Source organism: Leopardus geoffroyi, chromosome B3 (genome assembly GCF_018350155.1).
Source record: "Leopardus geoffroyi isolate Oge1 chromosome B3, O.geoffroyi_Oge1_pat1.0, whole genome shotgun sequence".
Classification (NCBI taxonomy): Eukaryota; Metazoa; Chordata; class Mammalia; order Carnivora; family Felidae; genus Leopardus; species Leopardus geoffroyi.
Window position 1 is genome coordinate 17512707 of NC_059337.1, and position 25839 is coordinate 17538545.

Consider the following 25839-nt stretch of genomic DNA (forward strand, 5'->3'; position numbering starts at 1 on the left):
TTGCACACAGTGTTATATCAGTTTTAGGTGTACAATAGTGTGATTCAACATTCCTTTCTATACATTACACGGTGCTCATCATGATAACTGTACTCTTAATCTCCATCAACTATTTCACCCCGCCCCCCACCCCTTCTCGTAACCATCAGTTTGTTGTCTATAGTTAAAGTCTGTTTTTGGTTTGTCTCCTCTCTCCTTTTCCTTTGTTCACTTAAAATTTTGTTTCTTAAATTTCACATATGAGTGAAATCATGTTGTCTTTCTCTGACATATTTCATTTAGCATTATTCTCTCTAGATCTATCTACGTTGTTGCAAATAGCAAGATTTCATTCTTTATCACTGAGCAATATTCTATTTTGTGTGTATGTGTATTATATATTTATATTTATATTTATATTTATATTTATATTTATATTTATATTTTCACATCTTCTTTACCCATTCACCTACTGATGGACACTTTGGCTGCTTCCATAATTTTGCTATTATAAATAATACTGCAACAAGCGTAGGGGTGCATATATCCTTTCGAATTAGTGTTTTCATATTCTTTGGGTAAATATCCACTAGTGGAATTACTGGATCATATGGCTGTTCTATTTTCAATTTTTTGGAGGAATGTCCCTACTGTTTTCCACAGTGGCTGCACCAGTTTGCATTCCCACCAACAGTGCATGAGAGTTCCTTTTTCCATGTCAACACTTGTTGTTTCTTGTGTTGTTGATTTTAGCCATTCTGACAGGTGTGATATGATATCTCATTGTGGTTTTGATTTGTATTTCCCTGATGATGAATAATGTTGAGCATCTTTTCATAAGTCTGTTGGCCATCTGGATGTCTTTTGAGAAATGTCTGTTCATGTCCTCTGCCCATTTTTTAACTGGATTATTTGTTTTTTTGGAGTTGAGTTGTATAAGTTCTTTATATATTTTGGATACTAACCCTTAATCGGATATGTGATTTGCAAATATCTTCTCCCATTCTGTGGGTTGTCTTGGGTTTTCTTGGTTGTTTCCTTCTCTGCACAGAAGCTTTTCATTTCAATGTAGTCCCAATAGTTTATTTTTGGTTGTGTTCCCCTTGCCTCAGGAGATATACCTAGTAAATTGTTGCTACAGCCAATGTCAGAGAAATTACTGCCTGTACTCTCTTCTAGGATTTTTATGGTTTCAGGTCTCAAATTTAGGTCCTAAATCCACTTTTAGTTTATTTTTGTGTGTGGTATAAGAAAGTGGTACAATTTCATTCTTTTGCATGTAGCTGTTCAATTTTCCCAGCACCATTTGTTCAAAGACTCTTTTTCCCATTGAATATTCTTGCCTTCTTTATTGAAGATTAATTGACCATATAATCCTGAGTTTATTTCTGGGCTCTATATTCTGTTCTATATTTGATCTATGAGTCTGTTTTGTGCCAGTACCATACTGTTTTGATTACTACAACTTTGTAGTATATTGTGAAATCTAGGATTATAATATCTCCAGTTTTGTTCTTTTTCAGGATTGCTTTGACTTTTCAGGGTCTTTTGTAGTTCCATTCAAACTTTAGGAATGTTTGTTCTACCTCTGTTAAAAATGCTGTTGGTATTTTGATAGGGATTGCATTAAATCTATAGATTGCTTTGGGTAGTATGCACATTTTAACAATTTTTGTTCTTCCAATCCATGAGTATGGAATATCTTTCCATTTGTTAGTTTATCTTTTTTTATTAGTAAACAAAATGTGTTCTCACAGTAGAACATTTCATAAGCAAAAAGGAGGGGGGAAATCTCATTATTTGAGAGTATATTCTTTTCAGTCTTGTTTCTATGCATTTACATACAGGTTTCCAGCAACATACAAAAGTAGATAATTCACCACAAGGGATCACACAGGACATTTATTTGGCAACTTATATTTTTAACAGTATGTGGTGAATATCTTTCCATGCCATTAAATACCGTTCTATGACAATTTGTTTCTACTGCCCATTTAGGTTGGTTTTTTGTTTTGTTTTGTTCTGTTTTACAAAAAAATGGACATCATTCTTTACTAAGGAGACCTAAAATTATGCTAGCATTTGTGTGTGTGTGTGTGTGTGTGTGTATCTGTGTGTCTCTGTGTGTGTTTCTTTCTGTCTGCTCAACTTTTTTATTTCTTCCTGATCCAGTTTTAAAAGGTTACATGTTTCTAGGAATTAATCCATTTCTTCTAGGTTGTCCAATTTATTGACATATAATTTTTCATGATATTCTCTTATAATCTTTTGTATTTCTGTGGTGTCAGTTATTTCTTTTACGTTGCCGATTTTGTTTATTTGAGTCCTCTTTCTTTTTTGTTTGATGGGTCTGGCAAAAGTTTATCAATTTTTGTGATCTTTTCAAAGAATCAGCTCCTGGTTTCAATGATCTGTTCTATTGTTTTTTTTTTTTTAGTTTCTGTTTTGTTTATTTCTGCTCTAATCTTTATTTTTTTCCCTTCCTTCTTCTGGTTTTGGATTATTTGGCTATTGTTTCTGATCTTTTTCTAGCTCCTTTAAGTGTAAGGTTAGATTGTTTATCTGAGATTCTTCTTGTTTCTTGAGGTAGGCCTATATTGCTATAAGCTTACTTCTTAGAACTGCTTTTGCTGCATCCCAAAGATTTTGGACCATTGTGTTTTCATTTTCATTTGTCTCCAATCTTTTTTGATTTCCTCTTTGATTTCTTGGTTGACCCATTCATTGTTTCGTGGCATGTTATTTAACTTCCATGTACTTATGTTCTTTTCAGATTTTTTCTTGTGGTTGACTGCTAGTTTCAAAGTGTTGTGGTTGGAAAAGATCCATGGTATGACTTCAATCTTTTTGAATTTGTGGGGACTTGTTTTGTGGCCTACTATGTTGTCTATTCTGGAGAATGTTCCATGTGCATTTGACAAGAATGTGTATTCTGCTGTTTTAGGATGGAATATTCTGAATATATCTCTTAGATCCATTTGGTCCAATGTGTCATTCAAAGGCACTCTTCCCTTGTTGATTTTCTGTTTAGATGATCTATCTGTTGATGGAAGTGGGGTGTTAAAGTCCTCTACTATTATTGTATTACCATTCATTACTTCCTTTATGTTTGTTATTAGCTGTTTTATTTATTTGGGGGCTTTCATGTGTGGTGCATAAATATTTACAATTGCTATATCTTCTTGCTATATCTTCTTTATGATTATATATGTCCTTCTTTGTCTTTTGTTACAGTCTTTGTTTTAAAGTCTATTTTGTCCTATATAAGTATGGTTACTCTGGCTTTCTTTTCACTTCCATTTGCATGATAATTGCTTTCCCATTCCTTCACTTTCAACTTGCATGTGTCCTTAGGTCTGACATGAGTCTCTGGTAGGCAGCATATAGATGAGTCTTCCTTTTTTGTCCATTCTGTCACCCTATGTTTTTTGATTGGAGTATTCAGTCCATTTACATTCAAGGTGATTATTGATAGGCATGTATTTCTTGCCATTTTGTTGCTTGTTTTATAATTGTTTTTGTAGTTCTCTGTTCCTTTATTCTCTTGTTCTCTTCTCTCATGGTTTGTGAGCTTTCTTTCGTGATATATTTGGATTCCTTTCTCTTTTTATTTTTGCATATCTGTTACTGGTTTTAGATTTGTGGTTACTATTAGGTTTGTATATAACATCCTCTGCATATAGCAGTCCATATTACGTTGATGGTTGCTTAAGTTTGAACCCATTTTTTACTCCTCTTCTGCCTATGTTTTTATAGGCAATTATAGTGTCATAATTTATATCCTTTTCTTTTGTGAAACCCTTGACTGATTTTTATAAGTATACTTATTTTATTGCTTTTGTGCTTCCTACTTTTCCTAATCTTTTTTATTGTCTTTCCTTTCCACTCAGAGTCCCCTTTACTATTTCTTGTAGGGCTGGGTTAGTGATCACGAATTCCCTTAATTTTTCTTTGGGAAACTCGTTCTCTCTTTGTCTATTCTGAGTGATAACCTTGCTGGATAGAGTATTCTTGGCTGCAGTTTTTGTTGTTGTTGTTGTTGTTGTTGTTTTTCTTTCAGCACTTTGAATATATCACATTACTCCCTTCTGGCCTGCAAAGTTTCTGTTGAAAAATCAGCTGACAGTCTTCTGGAGTTTCCCTTATATGTAACCGTTTTCTTTTGTTGCTTTTTTTTTTTTTTTAGATTTTTTTTTTTTTTATTTTTAAGTAATCTCTACACCCAATGTGGGGCTCGAACTCACAACCCCAAGATCAAGAGTTGCATGCTCCACCAATTGAGCCAGCCAGGTGTCCCTCTCTTGCTGCTTTTGAAGTTCTCTTTATCACATATTTTTATCATTTTAATTACTATGTGTCTTGATGTGGACCTCCTTAGGTTGATTTTGTTGGGGATTCTCTGTGCTTCCTAATTCTGGATTTCTGTTTCCTTTCCCAGATTTGGGAAGTTTCCAGCAATTATTTCTTCAAATAAATTTTCTGCCTCCTTTTCACTCTCTTCTCCTTCTGGGATTCTATCATGCAAATATTATTATGTTTGATGGAGTTGCTGAGTTCCCTAAGTCTATTTTTATTTTTTCTTATTTTTTTTTTCTCTCTCTCTTGTTCAGCTTGATTGCTTTCCATTACTCTGTCCTCCAGGTTGCTGATCCATTCTTCTGCTTCCTCTAATCTACTATTTATTCCATCTAGTGTATTTTTGATTTTAGTTGAGTACTTCATCTCTGTTTCTTTAAAAAAAATTTTTTTTAATGTTTATTTATTTTTGAGAGAGAGACACAGATGTGAGGGGGGAGGGGCAGAGAGACAGACGGAGACACAGAATCTGAAGCAGACTCCGGGCTCTGAGCTGTCAGCATACAGCCTGATGCAGGGCTCAAATTCACCAGCCATGAGATCATGACCTGAGCTGAAGTTGGACACTTAACCGACTGAGCTACCCAGGTACCCCTCTGTTGTTGTTTTTTTTTTTAATGTTTTATATCTCCTTGTTAAGGGTCTCACTGAGGTCCTCCTCTCTTTTCTCAAATTCAGGGGGTATTTTTATGAGCATTATTTTATATTCTCTATCAGACATATTACTCATCTCTGTTTTGTTTAGTGATTTTGTCCTATTCTTTCATTTGGGACATAATCCTCTGTCTCTTAATTTTGTCTAAGTCTGTGCCTTTTTCTATATGTTAGGAAAGTCAGCTACGTCTCTTGCCCTCAAAGTAGTGGGCTTATGGAGAAGAGGTCCTGGAGTGTCCTGCACGGCAGTGTCCCCTGTTCAAGGGAATCTGGTGCTCCAGGGGTGTCTCCTATGTGTGTCGTGTGCACCCTGCTATCATCAGTGAGCTGCTTTGCTTTTGCTTTCAGTCCAGCCATCTGCAATGAGTCTCTTTGCCGATTGTGGGAAGGGTTCGGTCCCTGTGTTGCTAGTGGGCCAGTCTGGGCCACCTTGGGTTTGCACTGAGTCAGACCAGGCATTTGCCAGAGATGCAACATCATTGAACTGCAGGGCGCTTTCTCTGCTTTGTCTCCTGAGAAGCTTTTGTTGGTGGGCAGTGTTTGCAGTCAGACCAGATGCTGTCCCCAGCCCACGGCCGGGGTCTGTGTGTAGTTAGCTTCCCTTGTCCCCAGGGCAGGAGTCACTTTGGGGCAGTCTTGGCCCCTATTGGGGCTGCTTGCACACTTCCAGGCTTGTTGCTCTGGATGGGCTCCAGCCAAGGGCATACTGGAGGGGGCAGGTGTGCAGGGGAGCATGGAGCTGAGGTGCCCAGTGTTAGCACTATTTGTGCAGGTCTGCTCTGGGAGGAAACCTGTAGTGGAGGCCTGGCTGGAGGGGGTATATTTGCAGGAGATCACAAGGTGGGGTGTGCTGTTAGCAAGTTAGGTAGGGAATGGCGGCGCCATGCTGGTTCCTGCAGGTGTCTGCGTGTCCAGGTGGGTAGAGGGTGGGGGAAAGGAAATGGCACCTGCCAGGTCTTTTGTTCTTGGAGAAGTCTCCCGAAGATCCCTGCTCCTCCAGGACATGCTCTGAGATTAGTAAACATCTCTCTCGCGTATGCCCCAGATGTTTTTCAAACTGCTGCTCGTATGTTGTATCTTTGTGGGGATGTTTGCTGTTTATCTCATGAAATTTAGCCCCTCTGGTTTTCAGAGCCAAATCTTATGGGGTCCCCGGTGTGAGGGTCTATTTCTCTCCCCCTCTCCACACCCAATGCATCCCTCCCTCCCGCAGACCGTCCCGTGGGTCCATTTAGCTCCCAACTGGGTCTCCACCCTTCCTACCCTCTGCAGTGTGGTCTCTTCTCTACATTTAGCTGTGGAGTGTTTGCTCTGCCAGTCTCTGGGAAATTTTCTGGGTTATTTATACTGATGTGGGTTTTATCCAGTTGTATCTGTGGAATGAGATGAGCTTAAGATCTTCCTCCTTTGTCATCTTCCCAGGAAGTCTGGGAATTATTTTTTAATGAGGCTCATTTTTTAACATCATGCAAGAAGCTTGTCATTGGGCAACCATTGTTCTTGAAAGTAGGGCCTTTAAAACGTTAGAAGGCTACGCATGTATTCCAGCTATGACGATACAAATACAAATAATAATAGTTGATATGTATTAAGAACTTACTAGGTGCTAACCTGTGTGCTGGGTTACTTCAATTCTCACACAAAAAAAAAATGTGTAGGGCAGGTGTTAGTATCACATATAGATGAGGCAACTGAGGCCCAGAAAGGATATTCAAGGTCAAATTTTCAAACACATAGGATGTGTTAAATTCTCTTCGGTGGCTAAGGCACTCAGCTGGGCATCAGAGCCTAGTCTGTTTGGTTGTAAAACCTCAGTCGGTTACAGTGCCCCATTCTGCCTCCCGACCAACCCTGAGGAGAAAATACAGAGATACAAAACAGTGACAAACACAAGGCAGATTAGGAAAAAGTGCTAAATCGGACACAAAGAGGGCAAAACATTTGGCACGGATAAAGAAACATTAGAAATCAGCACACAGCTACTTGGAAACGTGTGTGGTGCCTGCCCATCCCCTTCGTGGAATATTCTGGCAAGAACCTGGGTTTGTGTTTCGTCTCAGAGGTGGCTGCCTGTCTGCGGTTACACCACGGCTCATTGACCTGGGCTCTGAGCAGTCCGTTTTGATTCCAGGCTGAAAAGAGCCATTTGAATGGAACTTTCATTCACTCCTGGGTCCGCCTGCCCATCAAGTCTGAGGGCAGGTCTGCAAAGGGTTCCTCTGTGCCAAGGTGAGCCACAGCCAGCACCGGTGCCATGCACGCAGAACACTTTCCTTCTCCTCTGATTTCTCTCTTCCTCCTTCTGCAATTCTATGTTTAGACTACGATTTCCTCCCCTCTCAACTAACATTGTTTAGAAATACCATTGATTCTATCCATCGTCATATTTTCATCCTTGAGAAAAAAAAAATGGTGAACAAGCCTGTCTAAAGATCTCAATATTTATTTATTTATTTTTTAATTTAGCTTTACACCTACTAAAAAGCCTATTGGTTTTCTTTTAAAAATACAAATTTAATCATTTTTTTTTCAGGGGATCAGCTTTTCTCTGAAAAGAATAAAATACACTGTGATGAATCATCTTACAATAACGATAGCACACTTGAAACTACTCAACGCCTAAATTATCAAATACGTATCAGATCAAAACGCAGTTGGTTAAAGGTAAAATTTGATTGCTTTTAAGCCAGTTACATAGAAATTAATTATATTGATGTATTTCTACACTGGAAGTTAACTAAACACTTCAAAACAGATACTGTTTAAAAACAGTAAAGTTTCGAGGAAATGTATTTCTTAGCCTGGAAAAGTAGAGAGTGTTATTTGATACGTGAAAGAAACTCTCTGAGCAAGGCATCAGGATATTCCATTTGAATTAAAATATGTAATTAGCAAGCAGGAAATGTCGGAACCAGCTGTCCCAGCAGTTGCCTCCTGTCCCAGAAAACGCAGAGGCCCCTGACACAGGTATCCCCGCGCAGGTGTGAGTGCCCACAAGGGTTGGGGACTGTGCCAGAGGCAGAAGGTCTGACCCCCTATTTCAGGCAGGGTTCCCCTTGCCACACCTCATGCTTGGGCGAAGCTTGCTCTTGGCAAAGACAGCTGGGGTGGCTCGATTTTAATCTGTCGGGAAAGAGCCACATTGAGAGCTGATAGCTGATGTGTCTTGAGTAGTCACCATGCACATTTTACAATCGTGTCCATTTTGCCAGCACCGTTTCGTCCAGTGCTCACGCATTCGTATGAGGAAGGTGTTAACATCCTCCTGTCTCAGGCAAGAAAACTGGGCCGAGAGGCCTTAAGTCATTTGACAAAGTTACACAGATAGGAAAGGGCTGAACTGGACTGTCATCATTGTGTGAGATTCTGCACCAAGTTTCTTGCTTCTGGGTTCTGGGGTTGAATTAGTAACATGAACAACTGGGCCCCCAGCCCAGCCTTGTGGGCTAGACATTCTTATCAGCTCCACTGAACAGATAAGGCTGTTGAGGCACAAGAAACCTAAGGAACAGGGCCAACCTTGCACAGCTGGTAAATCTGGGATCGGACCACCATGTCTCTGGCCCCCCAAACCATGTTCTTCCTCAACCACTACACCATGCTGCCTCCTGGTGACAAACTTCCCTTGTTTTCCACCCATCTGGGCCAGCCTTGGGAGCATCAGGGCACACGAGGTCGGCACAGACTTCTATTCTCATACCGAGCACTTCACCGTCAAACTTTGGGTGCCCCCCACCCCCAAGCTGTTCCTCAGCTGCGTATGCTGGCCACAAGAGCCGGGATGCTGGTGGAACAATGACCGTCTGGTCTCTTGATGCTACAGGACATATGAGGAGGGGTTAGTAGCTCCTGAGTTAGAAACACACACCTGGCAAACAGAGACATTATGAGTGAAGAAACAGAATGAGGAAAACAATATTCTTGAGGCTCATCTGGAGATACAAAATAACTTTCTTACAAAATGTATTTGTTAAATGTGTTGGCAACTTTGGGCTGTCGGTGACAGAGACCCAACTCAAAATAGGTGAAACATCCAAAGGGAATTTCACGCAACTACAAAGTCCAAGAGTACCGACTCCACGCTCAGTTTCCTCCCAGGGCACAAATGATGACTCTGGATCCTCCTGCCTCCCTGTCCCCATTCTCCTTTCCTGTGCCATGGCTCCCTCGTCTCCTACTCCAGATAGGCTCCCTCCTGTGGCCACATAAGATGGCCCAGATGGCCCCTTAACAGTTCCAGTAGAAAGCCCACCTCTTATTTATTTATTTAGAGTGTGGGGAGGGGCAGAGAGAGAGAGAGAGAGAGAGAGAGAGAATCCCAAGCAGGCTCCAGGCTCCCCTGTCAGTGAGGAGCCTGCCTTGGGGCTCCATCCCATGACCATAAGACCATGACCTGAGCCAGTATCAAGAGTTGGACATTCAACTGACTGAGCCCCCCAGGCACCCTGAAAGCCCACCTCTTTCTTTTCAAATTAATGATGCTGTGGATCATTAATGTGCAGCTATTCCCTAAAGGAACACTCTTTGCCCTTGTTTGGGCCATGTATTCATCCTAGATCAATCACTGTATCCAGAGGGTCCTGTGACTGGCCAAGACTGGGTCGTGTGTCTACTCCTGACCAATCACCATGTCTGCTCCGGTCATACACCCATCTCTTTGAAGGGGAAATGTGAGTCCCATGACTGATGGACCAGCAGGACCATATAGATGAGGGAGGGAATCTTCTCCCAAAGAAAGGGATGCTGGGCAGACACAAACAACATGACCGCAACACTTAGGGCTTCTTCCAATTTCAGGAAACTCTTTCTGATTCAGCTACCCATGCCTCAGGTGAAGTCAAGTCAATGCATAAAAGTAACAAAAACTTCAGAAAGAGTTTGTAAATACCCTCAAGGAGCACATATGAAAATCTGTCTAAGCCTTAGACTCTAAGGTAAAGACCTTTCAAGACTGTTTGGAATTTTATAATTCGTCTTTAATGTTTATTTATTTTTGAGAGCGAGAGAGAGGGACAGTCCGAAGCAGGCTCCAGGCTCGGAGCTGTCAGCCCAGACCCGGATGCTGGGCTCGAACTCACAGACCGTGAGATCATGACCTGAGCTGAAGTCAGACGCCTAACTGACCGAGCCACCCAGGCGCCCCAAGAGTGTTCAGAATTTTAAAATAAATCCAAAAAGGGAAAGAATAAAAGCTTGCCTTGTCTTTGCAGGTGAAACGAAGGACAAAGCAGTTGGAAAAACCCGAAGTCTGGCTCACGGGCTCTGGGGTGGCATGATTTGCGCAGGTGTATCTCTAGGCTCTGTCCACCCTGCAGGCTCCTCCCCCCGGCCTCGGCCCCACCGCAGGGCGCAGGGTCACAGCCAGGCCCACCTGTGCCTCTGGGGCTGCGTTAAGGACTTCTGCTCCCAGGGCTTTCCTCTGCCTCTCACGAGCACTAAAGTCACATCATTTTTATCCCCATTTTCCAAAAAAGGCAGCAGACTCTCCTCCCCCACAAAGCAAATAGAAAACAGCACATTCTAGGAAGGCCCTCCCTAACCGATGTTTGTGCCCATGCCATTACTAAATATTCCCGCTTCCAACGGCTGCCCACCTCTCCTTAATGACTGCTCTATTTCAGCAGCCTGCCCTCCATAAATCCTTCCGGGCGTTCTATTCCAAACAGGCCTCTTCTCACGCTGAGGCCAGCCTCCTTGCCAGCCGTGTAAACACCCTTCGGCTCCCCGGGGAGGCTCTGACGTGCCCGGCCTGGCCTGGGCATTTATGAGCACTGCAGCCAGCGACAGGGGGACTGCCTCCTGCCCAGGGCTGAGAGAGGAGCAGATCAGTGCCGTCCAAATGGGAAGAGTGCCCCAGGCAGGGCTGTGATGAGGCATTTACGGTGCAGAGCCGGGCCCCAGGCAAAAGTGGGCGAAAGGTGTGGCCTGAGACATTTCTGAGGTATTAATGTATGCTTCCTTCTCTGTGTTTTCCTCCCCTCCACCCCATTTCCAAGCAAGACTTTGGAAGTCTCACCTCAGGGGTTTTTGCTCCATTAAAAGCATAAAGCGTGTGTGTCTGGGGAAAGGGGATCCTGTCTTGAAACACTCCCAGCTCACTGGACAGCTTTTGCTGGAGGTCCCAAAGTAGGAAGGGGAGAGGGGAGAGTGTCTGTGAAGACCGAGAAAGGTTCTTGGGGGTCCCAGGGATTCTGAGTCTTCTCCACTGAGGTTCCCAGACCTGAGAATACTACCAAACTGAAAGGCACCCTGAGGGGAACTCACCTCTTGAGTGATGCCGACATGATGTTAGCATGAGGGACAGGAGTATAGTGGTCCTCCCGCCATGCCCCTGGGGCCCTGTGGGCCTCTATGGTCTCTGTGAGGCGACGGGAGGGAGCTCCCACTCTGAGTCAGATGAAATGTCCCCTCAAATCCACCTGCTGGGGGTTCAGAGTTGTCTGTAAGTTTAAAGATGCAGTAGACAGAATTACGGTCCCTCCAAAAATGTCCCCACCCCAATCCTCAGAACCTGTAAATATGCTACCTTACCTGGAAAAAGAAAATGAAGGATACAGGTGGAATTAAGATTGCTAATCAGCTGACCTTGAGATAGTGACATGGTCCTGGAATCTCCCAGTGGTGGGCTCAATGTAATCATAAGTGCCTTTAAAAGTGGAAGAGGCCAGGGGCACCTGGGTAGCTCAGTCGGTTAAGCGTCCGACTTCAGCTCAGGTCATGATGGGGCAACTTCAGGTAGCAATAAGGAGGGAAAGACCAACTGAAGTTTGAACATTTCTTTTTTTTTTTTTTTTTTTTAACGTTTATTTATTTTGGGGACAGAGAGAGACAGAGCATGAATGGGGGAGGGGCAGAGAGAGAGGGAGACACAGAATCGGAAACAGGCTCCAGGCTCTGAGCCATCAGCCCAGAGCCCGACGCGGGGCTCGAACTCACGGACCGCGAGATCGTGACCTGGCTGAAGTCGGACGCTTAACCGACTGCGCCACCCAGGCGCCCCTAAAGTTTGAACATTTCTACATCCCTTGCCTGACACCATCTCAGTGTGATAAATACCTTACCCACAAGATGTGGCAAATAGGTTTTACCACAAGTGCCAAATGCACTCAATTGCTATTTCCTGCCAGGTGCACGAAACAGAGAAATTCTGAGGCAAAGGCTAAACTCTGCAGAAGAAAAGGAATTAGTAAATTAGTGATTGATTAGTGATGTCTGCCACAGGCCAGGTATGGTTAATAAGGTGTGGATGCCAGGTAGTTGTCATCCCTACTTGCCTTCAATCCTGCCTTTGGCTTTTTCTTCAAATGAGATGAGTAATTCAGGTTCTCCCAGCTGATACTTATCTCATTCTTTCCACTACACGCATAGCACTTGGTTCATACTTCTGGAACTACACTTGCCACAGCCTGCCTCGTGCCTGGATCAGTCAGGTGTGTGTCTAGCTCACCCCTAACTCACTGTTCTTGAGGGCAGTGGTCATGTCCTCGCTTCCAATCCCAGTGCACTGTCACATAACGCACAGAGAATGTTTGTGGAATTGGGACACATGGGATGGAATTTTGATGGGGCCCCTTAAAGAGACCAGAGCAAACTGGAGCGTCCTGAGGAATCATAGCAAGGGAGAGAAGTGTAAGAAATGCCCGTTCCATTTGTTGTCCTTTGTATTTGTTTTTCTATGGCTGTGGCAACAAGTCCCTACAAACTTACTGGCTTAAAACCACAGGTTCATGATCTTATAATGCTAGAAGTTATAAATGCAACCTGGATCTCACTGGGCCAAGATCAAGGTGTTGGCAGAGCTGTGTTTTTTCTGGAGACACTAGGATTGGATTCCTATCTTTCTCTTCTCCCATCTTCTAGAGGCCACCTGCATCCCTTGGCTTGTGGACCTCTTCCTTCTTTAGGCCCATGACATCTTCAGATCTCCTTATGATTCTCTTCTTCTGACGGTCTCTTCCACTTTTACATTTTTAAAAATATTTATTTATTTTTGCCAGAGAGAGAGAGAGAGAGACAGAGAGAGTGCGAGCAGGGGAGGGACAGAGACACAGAATCTGAAGCAGGCTCCAGGCTCTGAGCTGTCAGCACAGAGCCCGACGTGGGACTTGAACTCATGAACTGTCCCACTTGGGTTTTCTGTACTCTCTTGTCATCCTTAGTCATCCAGGATTTTCCTGTAGTTAGGGTTTCTACCCCTAAACTATCTCCAGCCTGTTTTGTAACCTCTCAGGGTGAGACCATAGAGAATGGTCCTCCTGGGGCAATAATGAAAGAATTCGATGAACTCTCTCTTGAGTTGAGGGCAACCAAGATTGGTGCGAGGCATCAGGAAGAAGGTTCAGGGAGTACGTTTTCAGAAGATGAGCGTCCAAAAGTGAAACTGTTTTTTCTACCCATGTAGGCCCTGGGGCAATGGCAAAGTAGGCTTGGACAGCTGCCAGAGGGAAAATAACCCAGCATCCGAAAAATCCCACGGAGGAAAGGGAGGTAGGCAAGGTGGACTGTGGATGCTGGCATGGTCCTGCCTGGACTACCGATCTTTAATATTTTAATTTTATTTATTTAAAAAAAAATTTCTTAATGTTTATTTATTTGAGAGAGACAGAGAGGAGAGACAGAGTTCGGGCAGAGAGAGAGGGGGGCACAGAATCCAAAGCAGGCTTCAGGCTCTAAGCTGTCAGCACAGAGCCCGATGTGGGGCTTGAACTTACGAGCTCCGATGTCATGACCTGAGCCGAAGTCGAACACCCAACCCACTGAGCCACCCAGGTACCCCTATTTGTTTATTTTTAAAGTAATTTTTTAAGTTTATTTATTTTGAGAGAGAGAGAGAGAGAGAGAGAGAGAGAGAGAAAGCGCATACGAGCGGGGGAGGGGCAGAGAGAGCGAGAGGGAGAGAGAGAATTCCAAGCAGGCTCCGCACCATCAGCTCAGAGCCTGATGGGGGGCTCACATTCAGAACTGTGAGATCATGACCTGAGCTGAAACCAAGAGTCGGATGTTTAACTAGCTGAGCCACCCAGGCGCCTCCCCCCCCCCAACATTTTAATTTTAAATTAATGCTTTCTCACTTTTTAAAAATCTAGGCAGCAGAAGGATATAAAATTTAAAGTAAAAGTTTCTTTTTTGTCTAGCTTTATTCCAACTCCCCAAAAGTGACCTCTAAGTCTTTTTTCAATCCTCCTAGAAAAGTTCTATCCACAGAATGCATGTTTATGGTTAAGTGCCTTTCCCCCCTGCAAATACAAACGGAGTCAAGATCATGCTGAACACACTGTTCTGCAATGTGCTCATCTTGCCTTGCTAATCCTTCCATGATGGCACATTTGGGAGCAGGGGCCAGACTGGGCTCTGGAGCCAGGCCTCCTGGGCTGAAATCCCTGCTGGGCACTTACCCCTTGAGTGACCCTGGGTAAGCTCCTTAACTTTCTTATGTTCCTCTATAAATGGAGAGACACCTCCAAAAATACTACTGAAAATACATCTTTCTTTACAGAATTCTTATTTGGGGCCAATACAGTATAGCATGTTTATTCATATAATATATATATTTTTAAACCTATGTTATCCAGTACATGTAACTCTCTCAATTTGGCCCAGGTTCAAAAGAGTTGCCAGTCACTGTGGATCCATGGCTCCTCTTGAGGGCCACATACTTTCCGGATCCTCCTTCCCTGGATTATGGACTCCCATGGCTAGCATCTCCAGTGCCCAAGGAAATGCCCCTTATTGGTAAACTCAGGAGCTTCTGTCATTCCTGAAGAGGCCAGCTCTCCTGAGCATCTCTAACCTCAGTTTGGTCATACCCTCGGTCAGGTACGGCTGGTCCACCAGCTCACCTCTATTATGTCGCTGATCACTCATATCATGACCTTTTCTTACATGTCTGCCTCCTCTATGATACTAAGCACACCCAGGAAGCAGGGACTCTGGCTTATCATTATCACCCCAGGGAGAATGCTTGGTCTCTGGAACAGAGGACACATTTGAAGAAGAGTTGACTGAGTGAGTGAGTGAATGAATGAAGGAGTGGGTGAACAGATATCTCAGATGGAACATGTCCAAAAAGAACTCTTGATTCCCCACACTCTCCATACCTGCTCCTCCTGCCCTCCTCCCCACCCCAGTAAGCAGCCCCACCCACCCCCAATCCATCCAGTTGTCCAAGTCAAGGACCTTGGCATCATGTTTGCTTCCTCTTTTTCCTCACCCCACCCCACCCCACCCATCATTGCATCCCAATGCTCCAACTCCAAAACATGCCCCCAATCCTCCTCCTTGCTGCCACCTGCCCTCATCCCCATCCAGTTCAGAGCCATGGTCATCTCCCACCTGTATCAGGAAATAGCTTCCCAACCTGTCTCCTCATCTCCTCCTTCACCCTGCCCCAGTCCAGACTTCACTCAGCAGCCAGGGTGATTTTCCTAGCAAAGGGCATCTTGCTACTTGCCAGCCTCAAGCCCTCCAGTGACCTTCCGTGGCTCTTACAATAGACAGAAAACGTTCCCATGGGCTACTGGCCTGCATGGCAACCGCCCCATCACACACCCCTTCCCCTGGATCATACTTCTGCAGACTCTTGGCCTCCTGGCAGTGCCTTGAGTGTGTCAGTCTCTGTCCTCTCTTGGGTCCTCTCTCTGGAACTGTCCTCCTCCTGACCACAACTGCCTGGTCTCTTCATTTGGGGCTCAGCAAAAATTCCACCTCCTCCAAAAAGCCCTCCCTGATGACCCTTCTAAGAAGACCCTCCCCAAGTCACTCACTAGCACATCATCCTGTTGTATTTACTCCACTTACTACTTCGAAATTATCCTGGTGATGGTCTTTTAATTTCCCCACCAAAATGTCAGCCCTAGAAGGCAGAGACTCTCCTGCCTTGCTCATTGCTGAATCCCCTGTGCCCCACCTGGCAGGCACTGGCAGACAGAAGGTGCTCAAAAATATTTGTGGGGTGAAGGAACATATGGTAACCCCTTTGGGCCACTTTTCTCAGAGAGGTATTGATTTCAACGAGCTGCTTACACCAGAGCTTTTTGCTAGAAGGAAAGTTGAATTTGAAGAATATTTGATATGATGGGTTTTTAAAGCTTGTGGTTTCTATCTATGAAAGTGACAGAAAGATTGGGGGAGGTTTGAACAGTGGAAAAGCCTTTTTGAGAGATGGAAATGTGTTAGAGCCACAGTCCCATCCAAAACCCGCTTTGAATCTCTAATGCTTTGAGACAATTAAGGGAGCAAAAAGTGCCTACATAATTTTCATTTTTAAAACAGCAGTCTTAGGATTCCTAGCTTTGATGGTGTTCGCAACTAATTAAGAAATCCTGACTTTGCTCAAGATAGATATAATGGAAATGGAGTCTCGGAGACTTCAGATATCTATAATAAGCTTCAAATCAAGTACTAGGAAAAGGTGTTCCTGATCAAACAGTTGTGCTGGGGAAAACCAAATGTAGATGTTCAAACCAACGTATCCCCAAACCATTCAATAGGGTTGCATTGCCATTAAAAAAGTATCATTGGTCCGTTTTTACATTTGGAATTACTCACAGTCAAAAAAAAAAAAAAAACAACACAGTTATTGTATCAAGGGAGGCTGGGACACCTCTTGGGTTTGTAAATTGCTGATCTGCACTTGAAAAAGTCTATTCAAGGAGTGGCGGGTGGGATTAGTACATCAATAGTGTTGAGACACCGACTGTGGGAAAACCAGGGGATGGTATTGAAAAGTGATATGTTATATAATACAAAGTGTGCTTTCCAGCACTATCTCATCTGGTATTTGGAACATAGTAGCTCATGACGGGGGAAGGTTGGAGGTGCAAAGGGAACACAGTCCTTGAGGGGGTGTGGGACTGGTGTGCAGTCTGAAAAAGCCCCCTGGACGATTTTTGTATACTCACCTGGGGAATCATGACCCCCCACCCCAGCCTCGTCGCCCCTTGATTCGCCACCAGGAAACCGCTACGCTCATTGTTTTATTGAACTTACGCTTGAAAAAGTGGATCTGACCAAAAGCAAATCAGTGATTCCTCAGAGCTAGGGGTGGGAGGGAGTGGACTATAAATGGGCACGGGGGAACTTTCTGCTACAGTGGAAGTCTTCCAAAACTAAATAATAGTTGCACAATTATCTAAATTTACTAAAACGCATCCAGCTGTACCCTTAAAATGGGCGGATTTTATGATATATAAATGAAACCTCGACAAAACTGCTAGAAAACGGGATTAACCCAAACTGAACGTGCAGATACAATGCTTGGGACAGAGCATCGAAACCAAGCTCATCTTCCCCATCCAACCTCTCCAGCATTCCCTGTGATGTCAGTGAATGGTGTATCCACCCAGGTTGCTGGGTTTCTGCCATCTTTGGTCACTTCTCTCTCACCACCTACACCTGACCTGTTCTACCTCTCTAATATCTTTTAAATCTGTTCACGTCTCCAGATCCCTGATGCCACTGCCTAGTTCAGGCTGTCATAGCTCCTCCTGAAAGGCTGTCACCTCTCAATGAGGCCTCTGCCCTCACCTCCCAGTGCACTTTTCCCTCTACCTCAAGGAAGAATTCCATCAATGGCTCCCTGTGGTCCTCAGGATAACACTCCAGCTTCTCAGCAGGGCACAGCTTATAAGACCTCCCACAACCTAGCATCTGTTTATTTTTCCAGCCTTATCTCTTGGCAAACTAAACTCTAAGCCAAATTGACCTACTTATCTTTATTCCCTGAAACAAGATAAGCTTTCTTTCCCTCCTTTGCTCACACTGTCTTCTCCCCACCCACAATTACCACTCTGGCAGAGACAGCTCATTGCTTCCCAATACCTCCCCTTCTCCCTTTCTAACAACCCTGACTTCAATTGGGCATATTGCCATAGAATTAAAGACCTTATTCCCCAGCCTCTCTTGCAGCTATGTGGAACAATGTAATAAAGTTTGATCCTCTTAAAAGGAAAAGGCCTTCCTTCCTTCCTTCCCTTTCACCCTTATGCTGCTGCCTGGAATGAAGATGTCACGGCTGGAGCTCCTGCAGCCATTCTGGACCAAGAGATCATGCATAGCCGTGTAACAAGATAGAAGGACCTTGGGTTGAGGACACTATAGAGCCTCCATACCACTGCTGGCTTTTGTTTATGTGTGAGAGATGAACTTCTACCTGTTCTAACTGCCAACTAACAACTAATCTTTGTTATCTGTAGACAAACAAGAAGATCTTAACCTGTACACAAGATGCTTTAAAGCATCATCTTAACTGACTGATTGATGACTTTTCTGTCCATCAACCTCTTCTTTTTCCTATAACACTCAGAAAAGGTGCCATCTTCTCTAGGATGCCATCCTGGCCTCCCAAAAGCAGATCAGATGCCCCTCCTCAGGCTTCCAGAGTCCCTGGTCTAACAGTGACGCTGTTAGAGATCAAATCTGTTCACCTTTTGCCACCATCGCCAAATTCCCTGAAGGAGCATTGGGACTGACACAATTAAAAAAAGACAAAATGTTTTTAATACGGAAGTGACTAACCCAAGGGGAACAACCATTCTGCAACCTTGAAAGGGAGCCAAGTGAGTGATTATTTCAGTTTTGTTTTTTTTCTTTTTAAATTTTTTTTTTCAAGGTTTATTTATTTTTGGGACAGAGAGAGACAGAGCATGAACGGGGGAGGGGCAGAGAGAGAGAGGGAGACACAGAATCGGAAACAGGCTCCAGGCTCTGAGCCATCAGCCCAGAGCCCGACGCGGGGCTCGAACTCACGGACTGCGAGATCATGACCTGGCTGAAGTCGGACGCTTAACCGACTGCGCCACCCAGGCGCCCCTTCAGTTTTATATCAAGTCCACCTCTTTGGATGTATCTGTAAATGATGACAGGTCCGGATATATTACATATATCAATAATTGTCACAAAAACAATCAAAACTTAGCTTGCACATATTCAGAAATAGGAACCATACTCTTGAATCTGTAAGAGGTTAGATAAATCACAATCTATCAAAGTGCCTGCGGACAGGCTAAAAGAGTTACTGACCGCGGAGGAAAATATCAAGATGAAAAGGGAAAATAAGTGATCACTCCATGACAATGACTTGAGAAAATTCAGAATAAATACTCAGACTAGCATACGGATTTAAAATAGATTCTACTTACGGATGTCACCTACCTGAAGACACACTTTAGGCACACACATCTCAGTATGACCAATTTTTAAAAGGTCTTGTTGGGGTGCCTGGGTGACTCAGTTGGTTGAGTATCTGCCTCTCGATTTCGTTTCAGGTCATGATCCCAGGGTCGTGGGATTGAGCCCCGTGTCAAACCCCATGTCAGGCTTGTGCTGGTGCTGAGGGTGGAGCCTGCTTGGGATTCTCTCCCTCCCTCTTCCTCTGCCCCTGTCCCCTGCTTGCACGCACGCGTGCACGCTCTCTCTCTCTAAAAATAAATAAATAAAAATAAAAGGACTTGTTGATTTCACAATCCAACCAACGATGGGAACCGAAGTGGAAAATCACCATCTTAAAGGCCAAGAAAATCTAAAATGAGGGTGGGGGAGAGAGAAAAGTTAAAAATAAGAGCAATGATGAAATAAAACTGAAGGCCAAGTCAGAGTCAGTGTGGAGAGGCGGAAGAAAGAAACAATGTGGCAAAGACACAAATTCTAAGAATTAAAATCACCAGCTCAAAACTTGTTCTGTGTATCACTATCACAACTTCAGAAGCCTCAGACGTCACAGCGGTGCTTACAGCAACAGTGATCTCATTTGGAAGTGCCTGTTCATACCAATTTACAGTTGGATTACGTGGGAAAGAGGCTTTTCTTCCTTACAGAATTTCAGCATCAATATCAAGGGCATGAGTGGATGCCTCACATGTGAGCATACGCTGTGATATTTTAATGCGCCTAAACTCCTACAAAATCTAGAAGGCGTCGCAGCAGGGAACCGAACCCCAGGGAGGCTATTAGCAATTTAGCATCTCATTTCTTGAGGGGATGTGAATGCCACGTACTCGTGTACCCACGATGGTGCTCTGTGCTGTGTTGGGTTCTGTATTTCCAATTAGTCACCCTGATGATTTGACTGCTTTTCCTCCCTCCCCTAACCCTTTCTGATCTGTGACTCTCTGAGCCACAGGGGGTCTCTCAGGGGGCTTGGTAAAAGCAGGTGCAGAGGTAGCCCTGTTTGCTAATAACACAGAGGGAGTGGTTTAGGCACTAGCATCGGCTTGTTCAGGGATTCAGACTAGGCAATACCAAGCTCCAACCTGAAATTTCAAAGATTCTTTAGTCCTAAGGATATCTGCCCTAGGGTGGGGCGATGGTGGGAGTCATTTAGCTAACAGGTAACCCTGGTCCCCCAATAATGGAAAACATCAGTTTTAAAAAGCAGGCGAGATTGAGTGAGCCAATTCAGGGTACGTATTTCACAAAAAGCTCTAAAATAGCATCTTGAATCCTTTGGGCTCTTGGGTTGGTATTGTTACTTCAGTCAGGCTCATATACAACCAGAATATCCAACACATATCAACTATTTGTACAAATCAGGAGAAAATGCTTCAGCATCAGAGGCATCATTGAGGTTAAGTACCTCGGGCACATATTTTTAAGAAACATTCCCCACACACTAGGACAGTGAAAAAAATCATTTTGGAAGTCAGGGGTCTTGAGTTTGAATCCTAGCTCACCTGTTAATTAGCACCGTGGCCTTGATCACTACTAACACCACAATATGACACAGGTGCAAACCTGATCTGATTTATGCAAGTTTTAAATATTATATAGCATTTTCACAATACTGCAGCAAAAGAGACCTTGGTCTTTCTGTACAGATCAGGAAACAGAAGGAAATGGAGACTGCATGTCTAACCAGTGGTGGAGCGGGGGTTTGAATAAACGCAGTTGGTTATACCTGTTTACAGGAACGCTGGCTTTCCCAGTTCTCTACACCAACCTACCAGCATTGCTCTCCTTCGGTTCTCACCCGTTAGGTGAGGTTTTGGCTTGGCCAGTCTCTGAGGTCACCTCCTACTATAAAATGCTGAATTTCCAAACTCTTGGAATGAGCCAGCTTTGGTTGCTAATTTGTGGGGCTCGCGCAAAGCTGTTTCATTAACGCACAGGGATGGATGCTACGATTTAAAACGAACGTGTGATTTGTAAACGCACACTTCTAAAATGCGAGAGAGGTGGTTGGTCTTCCTGACATCCAGTTCACACCATTGATTTGTTTGACTAACCTTCTTCAGTGGTAGAAAAAACTGAAATTGTAGCCCTGCCCTCCCCCCCCACCCCCCCCCCCCACCCCATCTGTACTAGTGGGTCAACGAGCTGCGGCATCTCTTGGTAATTTGTGGACATGCAGATTTCCTCCACCCAGTCCAGACCTAGTGAGCAGAACTCCGGGAGTAGGGCGCAGCACCCTGAGTTCTAACAAGGCCCCTCAGGGCCTTCTGATGCAAAAAAGTCTGAGGCCTGGTCGCTGGTGTTAGATCACTCATTTTCCAGTTGAGTTAGTGAGATACTCCTACATGCGGATTTGCAGGCTGGGTACACGTTAGTTTAATAATTAAGCACCGTTTTAAAATAATAGTGCCTTTTTTTTTTTTTAATTTTTTTTCAACGTTTATTTATTTTTGGGACAGAGAGAGACAGAGCATGAACGGGGGAGGGGCAGAGAGAGAGGGAGACACAGAATCGGAAACAGGCTCCAGGCTCTGAGCCATCAGCCCAGAGCCTGACGCGGGGCTCGAACTCACGGACCGCGAGATCGTGACCTGGCTGAAGTCGGACGCTTAACCGACTGCGCCACCCAGGCGCCCCAATAGTGCCTTTTTGGGTGCCATCCCTTAGACAGGCGAGGCCTGGAAAGAAAGGGAACTTCTGGTAGTCTTGGGGAGGCAGAAGGGTGGGGCCTGAGCAGCGAGGGGACGTGGGAGGAGTGGGAAGGAGGGGCAATGGAAGCTGACCGACCTCACAATCCATCTGGTTGGAAACATCGTGCAGTGCCCTGAGCCGCAGAAGCCAAAGCCAATTACAAGTTTATATAATAGAACGAGTCTCTCCGGCCTCGCGTCCTCCGCCCCGCCCCTGCGGGCTTTGGGATGGGGAGGAATCGCTTTCTGGGCAATTCTGGAGGGATCCAGGATGGAGGATGTCTTTTCCGGGTTTACCGACTCCGGGCCGGGTCCCGGCGTGAGAAAATCTTCCTGGGGGGGGGGGGCGAGGGGGGGCGCTCCTGCGTTCTGGAAGCCTCCCCGCGGCCTCGCAGCCCTTCCCGGGAATCTGAGGAGGGCGGGGAGTAGGGGCCCGCCCCCATCGGGGCGCCCCGCCCCCCAACCCCTGGAGCTAAAAGAGGAGGTGTGTGGGTCGCGGCCTCCCTGCCGCACTGTGCGAACTCACTGGCGTTTATGTAACTGCTGCCCTTCTCCGAGGACCGTGTGCCGCACTGAGTCACACAGGACGCGGGCGAGGGGGGACGGCCCGCCGCGCCCCGCCCACGTGACCCGTCAGATGACTCGAGCTAAGTTTGCACGGGCTCATTTACCGTCAGACTCAAGGCTTCTCGTCGGCGTCCGCGATTAGTCCTCCCCGAGTGACATTTGATCTGTGCAGCAGGCGGCCGGGTACCAGGACCGGGCAGCGTGGCTGGTGATGGAGGGGAGTCACGGCCGCTTCAGCCGCCTCTGATTTTTGCTGGAACCCGACTTTGTACTGCGTCAAGGAAACCTACTGAGAAAAAGTGCCAGGAAAGACAAGTCCCGTTTCTAGACCAATCTTAGATTCTTCTGGGCCAGGAGCAGGGAGACCCGGGGTGGGGGTGAGGGAGTGTTTGTAGGGGGACTGGCGGGCGACAGACCATTCAAGCCACGCTGCAGATTTGGGAATTGGTTTTAGAAATAGGGGCGCCTGGGTGGCTCAGTCGTTAAGCGTCTGACTTTGGCTCAGGTCATGATTTCATGGTTCGTGAGTTCGAGCCCCGCATCGGGCTCTGTGCTGACAGCTCAGAGACCAGAGCCTGCTTCAAATTCTATGTCTCCCTCTCTCTCTCTCTCTCTCTGCCCCTCCCCCGCTCATGCTCTGTCTCTCTCTCTCCTTAAAAAATGAGTAAAAACGGGGCGCCTGGGTGGCGCAGTCGGTTAAGCGTCCGACTTCAGCCAGGTCACGATCTCGCGGTCCGTGAGTTCGAGCCCCGCGTCAGGCTCTGGGCTGATGGCTCAGAGCCTGGAGCCTGCTTCCGATTCTGTGTCTCCCTCTCTCTCTGACCCTCCCCCGTTCATGCTCTGTCTCTCTCTGTCCCCAAAATAAATAAACGTTGAAAAAAAAATTTTTTTAAAAAAATGAGTAAAAACATTTTAGAAAATTAAAAAGAAAAAAAAGAGTGGACCCCTTCCTATTGAAAGTATGTAGTTATCACGACAATTACCCTTCACAGTTTCTCAAGTCTAGAGTGTGGCCCAGGGGCCAGCCCCGCCTCCACCCAGGCCCCCAGGATCCCAGTTGGGCACATGAATGTTGGAGAGCCCCGGTGTTCTGGCTGCCGAGCCAAGAAGCCCATGGTAAACACGGTGGGCTCCTACTATACCTTATTTGGGGGAATGCAGAGTCATGGTCTTTGACCTTTAGTGAATCCAGTAAAGACTGGCTCAAAGCCTAAATTCTAGAGTCCACCCAGTGGGAATCCACCAGAGGCCGAATCTGACACTCCAGGTTATACCTTGCACAAGCCCTTGCTTTGCAAGCGCATTCCGGCATATACACAATTTAATTGTTGAAGGAAGGAAAAAAAGAAAGGAGACAAGGTGTTTCTTAATAGTTACAAAGAGAGCGGGTGGGGCAACTTGTTGCTTTCACTGGCAACAGTGAGCTCCATCAGCAATTTCCTCACTTAAGAGAAAAACAAATGAAGTCCGCTGGTAAGCTTTTGAAAGGAGGAGCAGAGACTTGGGTTTGTGGAAACCTGGCTTTATTTACCTGTAGGGCCTTGTTAAGACACATTTGCCTTGAGATAAAAGGTTTTCTTTTGGGACCATCCCAAAATGACTCTGCCTGATTCAATTAAGGAAGGCCTAATGAAAGAGAATTCCAGCTTGGAGATATGCATCATCTCACCAGGTGAGTTGTAAATACATTCTGACCAGGTTTAAGAGGCGAGCTCTTGAAAATTTAATCTATTTTAAAAATGCATATCCTTGCCACAAATTTTACAAATTGCTTTGAAGAAGATCGCTGTGCTGATTGCATGCTGAGATAATTATTCTGTATCACCACTTAGGGAACAAGATTTTTTGATAAAGACTACAGTGTCAGTCTTTGTTAATGACTTGGGAGGGGAAGGAGAGAATCTTCCACAGCTGGGGTTGGTTTTACGTGCCTGCTTCCTTTCCATGAACTCCTTCCTTCCAGACTCAGGCTGTGGGTCACTGGTAGAGTTTTTGGTTTATGAACTTTGAACCCTATGGAGGAAGCTTTGCTCACCCGTCAAATCTGTCATTCCCACATGACGGTGAGAATCATAATAAAAGTCTTAAAAAAAAAAAAAAAGCCTTTAGCCTCTTAACTCTGAGATCTGGCTTGTCAGCTGTCAGTAATGCCTTAGTTGTGCTATGCCCACTTGCCCTCCGCAAGAACCAGGGAGGGAGAGCTAAGGAATCCCATCAGTGAGTGAGCCTACACCTGTGAGTTGGTTGATGGGTGCTGATGAGGGGCGAGCCCTAGCGCATCCCTCTATTTTGGATAATATGGCAGTCCAGGACCCACGTGTACATGCTGCCCGCCCCCCCATCCTGTGCATGACATGTGGCTAATTTCTCACAGTCCTCCGTGCCAATGAGCCTAGATGCAACCTCAGAATCCTCCTTCACACAGCATTGCTAATCCTTTCACATGGCCGTTCTTTCAATAACTTCATAAATACTTATTAGGAACCTATTATATACCAGCCACTGAGTTGATTTAAAAAAGAAAGGGATGGAGAATAAAAGCAATGCGACCTGCTATAAAAAATAAATGAAACAGGGCAACTGTTAGTGATTGGTTAGTGATTAGGAGGGGTAACTTTAGATATGATAGTCAGGAAGGGCTTTGAGGAGGTAACCCGAGAGTTAGTTATTTCAAGAGCCAGGAAGGAAAGCTAGACAAAAGAACAGTGAGTGCAAAGGCCCTGAGGCAGGAGTGATGTAATATGGCTCAGGACCTAGCCCAGGAGAGGAACCCAGTGAACCACCCTGCAAGTGGATCCTTGGCATTTGAAGAATTGCCTGTTTGTGATCTCTGATTCTTGTGATTGGGCTGACATGTGAGTTTGACCCAGTGTGTAGACTGGGGTTCTGTATCTCCATCTTTACCTGGGCAACCTCTCTGGTGTAGTTACAATTGGCATTTCATGGGTGACTTGAGTTTTAATAGTACGTGTGTGAGGAAGAAATACTGTGTGATGGTTACGAGAGCAGGCTCTCCGGTTACAAGCTTCTGGTTCAGATCCCAGCTCTTCCTACGGATGCTCTGACCACAGAAAAATTATTTCACATTTTCTACATCAGAGTTTTGGCTAAGACACCAAACAGTTAATTCACCCAGTTGTTTACCAACATCTTGCTTTGATGAGTATTTTTCCTGAATATTTTAAAGGAATATGAGCATTATTCAAAAATACATAACCTTATTATACATTCAAAATATTTGGGAATATGTCCAAGAACATATGTAGCTCATCAACATATCCTTCATGAATATTACTATTTGATTGAACAGAAAGGAGTATTAGAAACGAATCCCTTCCACTATGTGACTAAATTATTTCCAGCAATGATCACAAAATGAAATGAATAACAAAAATGGCCAGAAAGGAAATACAGATACTCTCCCCAT